This window comes from Mustelus asterias, chromosome 12 (genome assembly GCF_964213995.1).
Source record: "Mustelus asterias chromosome 12, sMusAst1.hap1.1, whole genome shotgun sequence".
Classification (NCBI taxonomy): domain Eukaryota; kingdom Metazoa; phylum Chordata; class Chondrichthyes; order Carcharhiniformes; family Triakidae; genus Mustelus; species Mustelus asterias.
Genome location: NC_135812.1, coordinates 66,509,285 through 66,522,809, shown reverse-complemented (window position 1 = coordinate 66,522,809; position 13,525 = coordinate 66,509,285). Strand labels below are relative to the sequence as shown.

General features: G+C 43.9%; 1 protein-coding gene across 43 annotated transcripts in view; it reads left to right on the top strand.

Annotated features, from left to right (window-relative positions):
- gas7b (growth arrest-specific 7b) overlaps positions 1 to 13,525 on the top strand; it is a 718,490-nt gene that overhangs the window by 127,307 nt on the left and 577,658 nt on the right. The gene's annotated exons all lie outside the window — the stretch shown is intronic.

Genomic DNA, 13,525 nt, shown 5'->3' with positions numbered 1-13,525 from the left:
AGTGATGTTTCTCTGAAACCCAAAGGAAGCTGAGCTTCTGTCTGTACAATCCATTAAATGAGCAGTGTTTGCGAGGGCACAGCCACTCTGTTGCTCCCATCATTGCTGGCCATTTGCAACTTCTTCCATCGCAAAGCATTGTTGCTGTAAATTCTTACTCTCCACCTCTGGTGAAGCCCAGTCAAGAGTAACTATGGCACCAAACATCATGTGATACTCTATCTGATCAATTCAAGACTCTCATAAACCAGACACATTTGTCAAACTATATCCCAGAGGGAACTGAGAAACTAGCTTTGAGCATGGAACCTGTATTGGGATCGAGCTTTCTGATGTTTAATCATAAAAATGCTACACAATCTCATCTCCATTTCACTGCTGATTTTAGTGCCTTCTGAAACCAGTGAAGAGTGGCTGTTAATTTAAAATGAGGACCCCAATGGCATTAAAGGAGTCGATTTACATTTGTTAATGAACATGCTGCCACTCCACAATGAAATACTTGAATGCCCTGGTATCTACTGCCATAAAAGAGGTGGTGGGTCTGATTGTAATCAGTTCAGGTTACATTCTGCATCTTTAATCCTCCACCCTCTTCCACTGGTCTTGGGAGTGGTGGTGGGGTGGCATTGATATATGAGTCTTTGGGCCCGATCGGGCGCGAAATCGCGGTAAAATTGGGCGTCGGGCCTTTAACGCGATCTGCACCCGAATCCGAGCAGATCGCGGCTTTACCGACACCCTATTCGGGCGCGGGTCCAGTCCGCGCCTGAATCGTGCGGCCCGACGATTTAAATGCATTAGCATGCATTTAAGTTGACTTAATGAACCGCGTGTCCAACTCTACCGCCAAATCCCACTTTACCGTCTTCTGGTCTGTTCCGGATCCGCGCTGTAAGCGACCTGCAGAATAAAAATCCGAAGCAGATTTCTATTCTGCAGGGGAACCTCCGAAGCCCATCCTCCTCGACCATCCTTCGCAGACCCCTCCCCCCGCTAACCACCCCGGCAGATCCCCCCCTCCCCCCCCCCTCGGGATCGGACCCCCTTGGGAGGCAGGCCCCCCCAGCAGACACCCCCCCCCCCCCCCCCCGGATCAGACCCCCCTGGGAGGCAGGACCCCTCGGCAGAGTACACCCCCAACCTACCTCGAGCGCTGGTCTCCCTCTACCATCCTTCCGACCTGCAGTCCTTCGAGAGCCTGCAGCACCTTCCTGGCCTTCCGCTGGTGTCCGCCGGAGGAGGGGGGCAGGCTCAGATGGATCTGTGGTTGGGGGGGGGGAGGATGGACTTGGGAGTATCTTGCAAGCTAAAAATAATGTAGCATCTTCTTTCTGCTGCCTAATTATCTATGGGAAAGGTAATTAAAACGACAGTGTCCTCGTGAGCAATTAGTGACCTGTATAATACAGTTGTGATCTGTAACTGGATTGTTGATGTCCCTGTAGCCATGAGCCAGGTGCTCAAATGTTCAGAGTCATGTGGTGAACTTGGAAGAATTGTCCCCGTGGTGGAACTTGATTGGAAATAAGATTCAAGGAGATGACTAAATCTGGGAAATCAACCAAAGTGAAAAGAAGTTTGTATTGGCAACTTCTCTCTCACATTCCATGGCAGATGTGCCCCTACTTATGAATGTGATTTGCATGGGCAAAGTTGGGTGCAGCTAATCTGCCTCTGGAGCAGCCTTGGATCCTTTCTTTCATCTTGTTTTCATTTGAACATTGCACAGAATTAGAGGAATTCCCTTTGGAAGATAATGTCAAAATTATAAGCGCAGGAACTAAAAACCTGACAGTCAAAAATTTGGGAAAATATTTCAAAATATATTTCCCCCCATCCATATTTTCCCAAATTTTTGACTGTCAGGTTTTTAGTTCCTGCGCAAATAATTTTGACATTATCTTCCAAAGGGAATTCCTCTAATTCTGTGCAATGTTCAAATGAAAACAAGATGAAAGAAAGGATCCAAGGCTGCTCCAGAGGCAGATTAGCTGCACCCAACTTTGCCCATGCAAATCACATTCATAAGTAGGGGCACATCTGCCATGGAATGTGAGAGAAGAGTTGCCAAAACAAACTTCTTTTCACTTTGGTTGATTTCCCAGATTTAGTCATCTCCTTGAATCTTATTTCCAACCAAGTTCCACCACGGGGACAATTCTTCCATGTTCACCACATGACTCTGAACATTTGAGCACCTGGCTCATGGCTACAGGGACATCAACAATCCAGTTACAGATCACAAATGTATTATACAGGTCACTAATTGCTCACTAGGACACTGTAGTTTAATTACCTTTCCCATAGATAATTAGGCAGCACAAAGAAGATGCTACATTATTTTCAGTTTGCAAGATTCTCCCAAGTCCATGCTCCCCCCCCCATCCTCCCCCCCTCTCTGCTCTCTGCTGTTTTTTTCTTTCCCCCCCCTACCCTCCCGGCGCTTTGCTTCAGATTTTTTTTTTCGAACTGCGCATGCGCAGTTCAGAGCTCCGATCGTTCCGGCAGCGCTAAGCCCCGCCCACTGCGCGGATCGGACTGGAGCCGGCAAAAAGCGTATGGGCGCGCTGCAAAGAAGATTCCGGGCTCGGATCTGCATTACGCCCGGATCCGGCCCTTAGACTCCAAATGGTAAAATCGGGCCCCTTGTCTTTTGAAGGTCATTCTGCCAACACAAAGGTAAACGGCTGCCAGTGGGAAAGCTGAATAGTGTGGCCGCTCACCATTTTACCTGCACGTGGGATATTTTCATTTCATATCAGGAAAGGTCGATGTGCAAAATTGTGAACTGATCAACATGACTGTAAAAGAACAAAACCAGTCAGTTTAATGAATGCTTCAATATTCCAATGATGTCATTCTGATTATTGAGTGACTACTTCACCTGTAAATCCTATACACCACTTGTTTTAGTGTTATTTTCATTCCTTTGAAGCAATTCTTCGGTAAAAATGAGACAAAAAGAAACACGAGCAGGGATGTGAGAACCTCTCCCCAAAGGAAAATCTGGTGCTAACTTGATCTAAGGAAATAATTACTCCAGGCCAAATGTACCATGTCAGAGTGAACGATCTAGACCTTACAAAGGAATTCCATTTGAGGAGATTGGGTTTCATTCGGGATGCAAAGGTGAGAAGTGAAAACCTGGATGAATTCTATTGTCACCCATTTGGACTCAGTGGATAAGGCATTGAATAGACACTACAACAATAAATCTCTATGCCATGGGATCAGCCAGTTTGTGTAAGCGCTACTTGCCCAAACCTTGCACTGAACAAGAGGACTGCAACTCATTAAATGTGCAAATGGTCAACAATCATTCCACACGAATTATGCAAATAAATTTACATTTTGAGGATAGCACTCATGATTTCTATATCCTGCATCATTCATGACACCTGTAACCCTCTTCTGTTTTTGTTAGATCGGCTCGTATGATTCATGGGGATTTTGCAGTATGACTCCAAGTGGACAGAATAACGAAGTGATAAAGTTATAACTGCCTTCTTTACTGATTGTTATCATTTTACAGTTTTGTGGGTCAAACTGGCTTTCCCCCCATCAGTTTTTACTTTTTGTTTTTATTCCTTCATGGGATGTGAGAGTCGCTGGCAAGGTCAGCATTTATTGCCCATCCCGATTTGCCTTGATGAAGGGTGGTGGTGAGCTGTCTTCGTGAGCCACAGCAGCTCATGTGAGGTAGATACATCCACAATCCTGAAAAAGGACAGAGTTTCAGGTGTTTTCACCCATTGATGATGAAGGAATAGCAGTATGATCCCAAGTCAGGATGTTGGGTGAGTTGATGGAAAACATGCATGCGGTGGTGTTCCCATACGTTAGCTGTCCTTGATCTCCTAGGTGGTAGAGGTCATAAATTTGAAAAGTGCGATCAAAGGATCCTTGGCAGTTGCTGAAGTGTATTTTTTGATGTAACACACTGCTGCCAGTGCTGGTGTTGGAAGGAGTGAATGTTTATGGTGGTGGATGAGGTACACCAATCAGGCTGCTTTAACCTAGATGATGGTAAGCTTCTTGAGTGTTGTTGGAGCTGCACTCATTCAGGCCAAATTGGGAGTGTTCGATCAAACTCAGGACTTGTACTTGTAGATGTTGAACAGGTTCTGGGGAGTCAAAAAGTGAGTTATTGGCTGCAGAATTTCAAGCTTCTGACCTGCTCTTTTTGCCACAGTATTTAATAGCTGATCCAGTTAAGATTCTACTCAGTGGTAACTCTCAGGAAGTTGATGGTGGGGATTCAGTGATGATGATGCTATTGAATGACAAAGGTGGATCGTTCGATTGTCTTTTGTTGGAGATGATAATGCCCTTTCACTTGTGCAAACATTATTATCACTTCCATAAAAAATACGAACTGCTTCAGAATCCAAGACTTTACTAAATTCTGTGAAATCATCAATGAAAAGCCCCACTTCTGACCTTATGATAGAAAAAAATTCATCAATGAAGCAGGTCAACAAGATTGGTCGTAGATGCTATCCTTCGGTGCACTTACAGCAATGTTCTGGGGCTAAGATGCTTGGCTTCCAACAGCCATAAGCATCTTCCCTCAAGTTAGGCATGATTCAAACCAGTTGAGAACTTTCTCCTTTGATTCCTGTTGACTTTAAATTCACTAATGTTCCTTGATGCCACACTTGGTTAGATACTGGCTTGATATCAAGGGCAATCACTCATCTCACCTCCAGAATTCACCTCTTTTGTCCATGTTTGGACCAAGGCTATAATGAGGTCAGGAGCCATGTCCCCCTGACAGAACCTAAAGTGATCTTAAATGAGCAGGTGAGTAAACACCACTTGATATTGTCGACAATACCTGCCATTAATTTGCTGATGATTGAGAGTAGAGTGATGGAATGGTACTTAGCTGGATTGGAGTTGTCCTGCTAAATGAGGACATTGAAGCCACTTGCAAATATTGTCTGGGAGTACGCCTTTTTTGGACTTCTTTGTCCTCTTCATTTCACATTTGTCTCATCAGCTTGCATAATGTGCTGAATGTTACGTATAGCACTTACGTTTTTATTATGCAGGCTATTTGGCAATTCAATGGCATTGTTGCAGGTTTTTCATAGAATCATAGAATCCCTACAGTGCAGAAGGAGGCCATTCAGCCCATCGAGTCTGCACCGATCACAATCCCATCCAGGCCCTATTCTCATAACCCCACATGTTTAACCTGCTAATCCCCCTGACACTAAGGTCAATTTAGCATGGCTAATCAACCTAACCTGCACATCTTTGGACAGTGGGAGGAAACCGGAGCACCCGGAGGAAACCCACGCAGACACAGGAAGAATGTACAAACTCCTCACAGTGACCGGAGGCCAGAATTGAACTTGGGTCCCTGGTGCTGTGAAGCAGCAGTGCCCCATTCTTGATTGAATACTCAGGTATAGATTAGCCGTAGCACAAATTAGCAGCAGGAATGAGAAAAACATAGGTTTCTGAGCATGTTGAACTGGAAGGGAAAGCAAACTAATTATTGCAGACTTTTTGTGAAAAAATCTGAGTTAATTCCCCAAGTTAGTGAAGAAAATATCAAGAAACAGTACTCCTATCAATATTGTACTAATATTAACTATTGATGATGTCCCTAATCCTTGGTTGATTAATTTTTACGAAGGAAAATCCCAAGCTTAAAAGTTGACCTCTCACTATAACCTCAGGTATAAAGCTGATCATTTTTTTGAAATGCAATTATCCTTTTGATTACAGAATAGCGCATGGTGAAAGGAAATCGAAGAATGAATGAATAGTTACATTTAAAAATATTTTGAACATAGATTTAAAGAACATAATTTTAAACGGACCTGCAAATTTTGGAAAGGATGAATATATTTGCTTCATGAACAAGCAATGCTTCAAAATCTCCAAATACTCCTTGAAGGATTATGTTACATTACCCTCCAGAATGTGGACGGTGCAAATATTTGGGCTCGTATAACATCAACAGCATGTGTTTACATTTCAGACTGAAATATAACACTTCTCTGAGATGAGGATATCTGGTAACTGTGCAACATAATATTTAAATCAAAATAACACATGCAAAGTATATATGTATCTGCCCCGGATGTTATAAAATTATAGATTTAAGTACATGATTTATCAATTGAATGAATTGCTGATTCCTTTACACCATCGTGCCATATTTGACCCAATAAGATTTAATGGATCTCATAAATATCAACAATCGTTGCGTTTTCCTGCAAACAGGTTACAATGACACACACCACCCCATTACGCCGTAAATGGAGCAATCTGTGACAGGTATAGACAGAGAAAGAAAATAAACCTTATGGCACTGATGTTTGCTGCATAGTTCCATGTGAACTAGACATTTAATTAAAAAACAAATTACTATGGAATCGGAAACAAAAACAGAAAATACTGGATAATCTCACCAAGTCTGACAGCATCTGTGGAGAGAGACAGAACTAATGTTTCAAGATTGGGTGATTCTTCTCTCTGTTCTCTCTCCACAAATGCTGTCAGACTGCTGAGATTTTCCAGCATTTTCTATTTTTGTAGAGATTTAATTAGGTCTGAGTATTAAGAATTGGTTAAATGAGAATATTTCTTTTTTTCTCCTGTTTATTGTATTCACATTCACCAGGACACATAAATTGACTCACAGTATTCAATTTTTCATGTTAGCCAAGACGTGTTTTCATAGAATCCCCTACAGTGCAGAAGGAGGCCATTCAGCCCATCAAGTCTGCACCAACCACATTCCCACTCAGGTTCTATTCCTGCAACCCCACATATTTACCCGGCTAATCCCCCTGACACTAGGGTCAATTTAGCATGGCCAATCCACCTAACCCGCACAGGTTTGGAGTGTGGGAGGAAACTGGAGCACCTGGAGGAAACCCACGCAGACAAAGAGAGAACATGCAAACTCTACACAGACAGTGACCTGAGGCCGGAATTAAACCCAGGTCCCTGGTGCTGTGAGACAGCAATACGAACCACTGTGCCACTGTGAGCCCATTTTCAATGATAAATTATTTCCGCCATTCAATTATTTTGGTGTTGAGTGCAGAGGTCTAATTCAAGCATTATTTATTTTTTTATATATTCCATTTTGTTAGAAACCTTTTTTCTACAACTATACACTGCATTTCTTCCATTCTCTACTATCTTGAAGGCATTGAATCATAGAAACGCTATAGTGCAGAAGGAAGACATTTGGCTCATCAGGTTTGCACCAACTGTCCAACAGAACATCTGACCCAGGCCCTATGCTGTAACCCCACGTATTTATCCCGCTACTCCCCATAACCTACACATTTTTGGACTAAGGAACAATTTTAGCACGGCCAATCCAGCTAACCTGCACGTCTTTGGACTGTGAGAGGAAACCAGTGCACCCAGTTGAAATCCACGCAGACACGGGGAGAACGTGAAAACTCCACACAGTCAGCCAAGGCTAGAATCGAACCAGGGTTCCTAGTACTGTGAGCAGCAGTGCTACCCACTGTGCCACCATGCCAGCTAGTTTGATTCATACTAGAGTGCAGTTCAATACTCAACATGAACTGCATTGCATCTTACATTAACAAGAATTCCTGTGTCAACATCAGGAATCATTGTCGCTGTTGTCATGCTACCATTTTCACATCAATTCAAAATGATTTCAGATGCATTTTGAAGATGTAGTGGCAGAAAACTAAAAGCAAACATTGTAAGATTGCCAGTGGAAAACCAAGAAGTCTTACTTTAATGCTCAGACTCCTCACCACTACAAGAGATAGTCATATTATGACCTGTTCTCTTCTAGTACCAGCATTTAAATGGCCCAAAGTTATGGTTGCCTGTGGCAACAGGATGGGTTTACCAACTGTGCAACTCTCAGTCTAGTGCCCAATAAGTAATTCCCCAAATAGCAGTTTAATGTCACACTTGGAGGGATACGTAGCAATGTGAGACATCCCACTCAACCCCATCCAGACATGCCAATTTTAGATGTAGATAGAAATTCAATTGTAAGCTGTTTCTCCAATCTGAGGCTCCTGTGTCACATAACTTCAGCTTATATATTTTTATATGAGTAACTCATTGTGCTATCAGAAATTGCATTTAAAATATGCAATTTCCTCTTTTAAATTTAAATTGATAGTTGGAGAATCAATGCATTTTCACTCATTTTTAGTTTCATAATTACCTTTATGGCATTTTCTAATTTTAAAACAGCCTAATGAAAATGCCAAATTATGTGGACTCCTTTTAACTCTTTGCCCCTTCACACACACTAACTCACAGAAAAGGCTCAGATGAATTATGGAACACCAATAAGTCATAATTAATCCATTCATTTATTAATGAAAATGATAATAAGTTAAGGGCAGCACAGTGATTAGCACCATTGCCTTACAGCGCCAGGGACCCAGGTTCAATTCTGGCCTTGGGTGACTGCGTGGAGTTTGTATGTTTTCCCATATCTGCATGGGTTTCCTCTGGGTGCCACCTCCAATAGTCCAAAGATGCACAGGTTAGGTGGATTGGCCATGGTGTATGCGCGGGGTTACCTGGATAGTGCAGGTAGGCGGAGGCCCGCCAGGGGAAGGGAGGATGTTCCTGGGTAAATTGGTCTTTCACGTGGGCCAAAAGACCTACTTCTGCACGGTAGGGATTCTATGCGATTCTGTGTGATAATAACGTGTCTACGTATTAATCGACCTTCGCGATGTTCTGTTCATATACTTGCACAAGGCATTTGAATTTGACTATTTGATTCAGTGTCAAATAAATGAGTTCCCGTTCTCAAAACAGTTTTTACCATTTAATTGGTACTTGCATGCAATTCGATGAAACAGATTTAAAATTCTGTAAACACAGATACCAAACGCTTCTGCAAGCATATGATTTGAATTGATTTGATTTATTATTGTCACATGTATTAGTATACAGTGAAAAGTATTGTATCTTGCGCACAATACAGACAAAGCAGACTGTACATTGAGAAGGAAAGGAGAGAGTGCAGAATGTAGTGTTACAGTCATAGCTGGGGTGTAGAGAAAGATCAACTTTATGTAAGGTAGGTCCATTCAGAAGTCTGATGGCAGCAGGGAAGAAGCTGTTCTTGAGTCGGTTGGTATGTGTTGTCAGACTTTTGTATCTGACAGAAGAAAGTACGTCCGGGGTGTGTGGGGTCCTTAATTATGCTGGCCGCTTTCCCGAGGCAGCGGGAAGTGTAAATGGAGTCCATGGGTGGGAGGCTGGTTTGAGTGATGGACTGGGCTTCATTCACGACCCTTTGTAGTTGCTTGTGGTCTTGGACAAAGCAGAAGCCATACCAAGCTGTGATACAACCAGAAATAGTGCTTTCTATGGTGCATCTGTAAAAGTTGGTCTAACGAATTTGGCATGTCAGCTACAGAGACAGTAGAGGCGTTGGTGGGCTTTCTTAACTATAGTGTCAGCATGGAGGGACCAAGACTGGTTGTTGGTGATCTGGACACCTAAAAACCTAAAACTCTCGACCATTTCTACTTGGTCCCAATTAATATAGACAGGGGCATGTCCTCTGCTATGCTTCCTGAAGTCGATGACTATCACCTTTGTTTTGTTGACATTGAGGGAGAGATTATTGTCGTCGTACCAGTCACCAGATTCTCTATCTCTTTCCTGTATTCCATCTCATCATTGTTTGAGATTCGACCCACTACGGTGGTGTCATCAGCAAACTTGAAAGTCAAGTTGGAGGGGAATTTGGCCACACAGTCAGAAGGAATATTGTAAGGGACTGAGGACACAGCCTTATGGGGCAATGGTGTTGAGGATGATCATGGAGGAGGTATTGGTGCCCATCGTTACTGATTGTGACCTGTGGGTTAGGAAGTTCAGGATCCAGTCGCAGAGGGAGGAGCTGAGCCCCAGGCAATGGAGTTTGGAGATCAGTTTTATAGAAATAATGGTGTTGGAGGCTGAGCTGTAGTCAATAAATAGGAGTCTGACATAGATGTCTTTGTTATCTAGGTGTTCCAGAGTTGAGTGCAGGGCCAGGGAGATGGTGTCTGCTGTGAACCTGTTGCGGCAGTTGTAGTGGATCCAGGCAATCTGGGAAACCGGAATTGATTCATGCCATGACTAACCTTTCGAAGCACTTCATAATGATGGGTGTAAGAGCTACCGGACGATAGTCACTAAAGGCACGGTGTCTGGCTTTTCTTTGGTACCGGGATAATGGTCATCTTCTTGGAGCAGATAGGGGGGACCTCAGATTGTTGTAAAGAGAGGTTGAAGATGTCTGCAAATACCCCCGCCACCTGGTCCATGCAGGATCTGAGTGCTCGTCCGGGTGCCCCATCCGGGCCAGTCGCTTTCCATGGGTTGACCTTCGAGAAGGCTGCTCTGACATCTGCAATGGTGACCCCAGATACAGGTTCGTCCGAACCTTCCAGGTGGAGGGCGTGCTCTCGCTGACCTCTTGCTAAAATGGGCAAAGAATGCATTGAGCTCATCAGGAAAGGTTGCGTTGGTGCTGGTGATTTTACATGCCTTCATCTTGTAGCCTGTTATGTCTTGCAGACTTTGCCATATTCGGCAGTGGTCTGTGTAGCTAGCTTGGGACTCTAGCTTGTTCCAGTACTGTCTTTCGGCATCTTTGATGGATCTCCTTAGATTATATCTGGCTTTCTTGTATAGGTCAGGGTCGCCTGACTTGAACGCCTGGACTTCAGCAAGCAGTGGATATCCCTGTTCATCCATGATTTCCGGTTGGGAAACACACTGATTTGCTGCTTTGGCACACAGTCTTCTACACACTTACTAAGGAAGTCAGTTACTGTAGTGATGTACTCTTTCAGGCTGGTCACAGAGTTTTAAATACTGACCAGTCTCCTGATCCAGTCCTGCAGGAGATCATCCGATTCCTCAGACCAACATTGCACGACTTTCTTTGATGGATTCTCCCGTTTCAGTTTTTGCTTGCAAGCCGGGAGCAGGAGCACAGCCTGGTGATCTGATTTGCCAAAGTGTGGGCAGGCGAGAGAGCAGTAGGAATGTTTGTGTAGCAGTGGTCTCGGCCGTTTTGGGCCTCTGGTGGAAAAGGAGACATGTTGGTGGTATATTTTTAGGACGCTCCTGAGCTTTGCTTGATTTCAGTCCCCAGCCACGATGAACAAGGCCTCGGGATGTTTCGTCTCAAGGCTATTTGTAAAGGGTGAAGGGCAAGGCTGATAGAAGTACAGCACCCTGGATGACTCGGGATATCGAGGCCCTGGTCAAGAAGAAGGAGGCATATGACATACATAGGCAGCTGGGATCAAGTGGATTCCCTGAAGAGTATAGAGGGTGTAGGAGTAGAGTTAAGAGAGAAATCAGGAGGGCAAAAAGGAGACATGAGATTGTTTTGGCAGATAAGGCAAATAAGAATCCAAAGAGCTTCTACAAATACATAAAGGGCAAAAGAGTAACTAGGGAGCGAGTAGAGCCTCTTAAGAATCAATAAGGTCATCTGTGTGCGAATCCACAAGAGATGGGTGAGATCCTAAATGAATATTTCTCATCACCATTTACTGCTGAGAAAGGCATAGATGTTCGGGAATTTGGGGCTATAAATAGTGATATCTTGAGGAGTGTACATATTATAGAGAAGGAGGTGCTGGAAGTCTTAAAGCGCATCATCACTTGATGAAGTGTATCCCAAGACGTTGTGGGAAGCTGGGGAGGAAAATTGCAGATCCCCTGGCAGAGATATTTGAACCGTCAACAGCCAGAGGTGAGGTGCCTGAAGATTGGAGGGTGACAAATGCTGTGCCTTCGTTTAAGAAGGGCTGCGGGGAAAAGCCTGGGAACTACAGGCCGGTGAGCCTCACATCTGTAGTCGGTAAGTTGTTATAAGATATTCTGAGAGACAGGATCTACATGCATTTCGAGAGGCAAGGACTGATTAGGGACAATTAGCATGGCTTTGTGAGTGAAAAATCATGTCTCACGAATTTGATTGCGTTTTTGAAGGAGGAAGCAAGAAGATAGATGAGGGCAGTGCAATCGATGTTGCCTACATGGACTTTAGCAAGGCCTTTGACAAGGTACCATATAGTAAGTTGTTGCATAAAGTTAAATTTCACAGGAGCCAATTGGATACAAAATTGGCTTGATGACAGAAGCCAGAGGGTGGTTGTAGAGGGTTGTTTTTCAAATTGGAGGCCCATGACCAGCAGTGTACCTCAGGGATCGGTGCTGGGTCCACTGTTATTTTTCATTTATATTAATGATTTGGATGAGAATTTAGGAGGGATGGTTAGTAAATTTGCAGATGTCACCAAGATTGGTGGCATAGTGGACGGTGAAGAAGGTTATTTAGGATTGCAACGGGATCTCGATCAATTGGGCCAGTGGGCTGATGAATGGCAGATGGAGTTTAATTTAGATAAATGCGAGGTGATGCATTTTGGTAGATCAAACCAGGGCAGGACTTACTCAGTTAATGGTAGGGCGTTGGGGAGAGTTATAGAACAAAGAGATCTTGGGGTACAGGTTCATGGCTCCTTAGAAGTGGAGTCACAGGTGGACAGAGTAGTGAAGAAGGCAATCGGCATGCTTGGTTTCATTAGTTAGAACATTGAATACAGGAGTTGGGACGTCTTGTTGAAGTTGCACAAGACATTGGTAAGGCCGCACTTGGAATACTATGTACAGTTCTGGTCACCCTATTATAGAAAGGATATTATTAAACTAGAAAGAGTGCAGAAAAGATTTACCAGGATGCCACCAGGACTTGATGGTTTGAGTTATAAGGAGAGGCTGGATATATTGGGACTTTTTCCCTGGAGCATAGGACACTTAGGGGTGATCTTATAGAGGTCTTTAAAATAATGAGGGGCATAGATAATGTAGATAGTCAACATCTTTTCTCAAACGTAGGGGAATCTAAAACTAGAGGTGAGAGGGGAGTGATACATAACATAGAACATAGAACATTACAGCGCAGAACAGGCCCTTCGGCCCACGATGTTGCACCGACCAGTTAAAAAAAAAAACTGTGACCCTCCAACCTAAACCAATTTCTTTTCGTCCATGAACCTATCTACGGATCTCTTAAACGCCCCCAAACTAGGCGCATTTACTACTGATGCTGGCAGGGCATTCCAATCCCTCACCACCCTCTGGGTAAAGAACCTACCCCTGACATCGGTTCTATAACTACCCCCCCTCAATTTAAAGCCATGCCCCCTCGTGCTGGATTTCTCCATCAGAGGAAAAAGGCTATCACTATCCACCCTATCTAAACCTCTAATCATCTTATATGTTTCAATAAGATCCCCTCTTAGCCGCCGCCTTTCCAGCGAAAACAATCCCAAATCCCTCAGCCTCTCCTCATAGGATCTCCCCTCCATACCAGGCAACATCCTGGTAAACCTCCTCTGCACCCTCTCCAAAGCCTCCACATCCTTCCTGTAATGTGGGGACCAGAACTGCACACAGTACTCCAAGTGCGGCCGCACCAGAGTTGTGTACAGTTGCAACATAACGCTACGACTCCTAAATT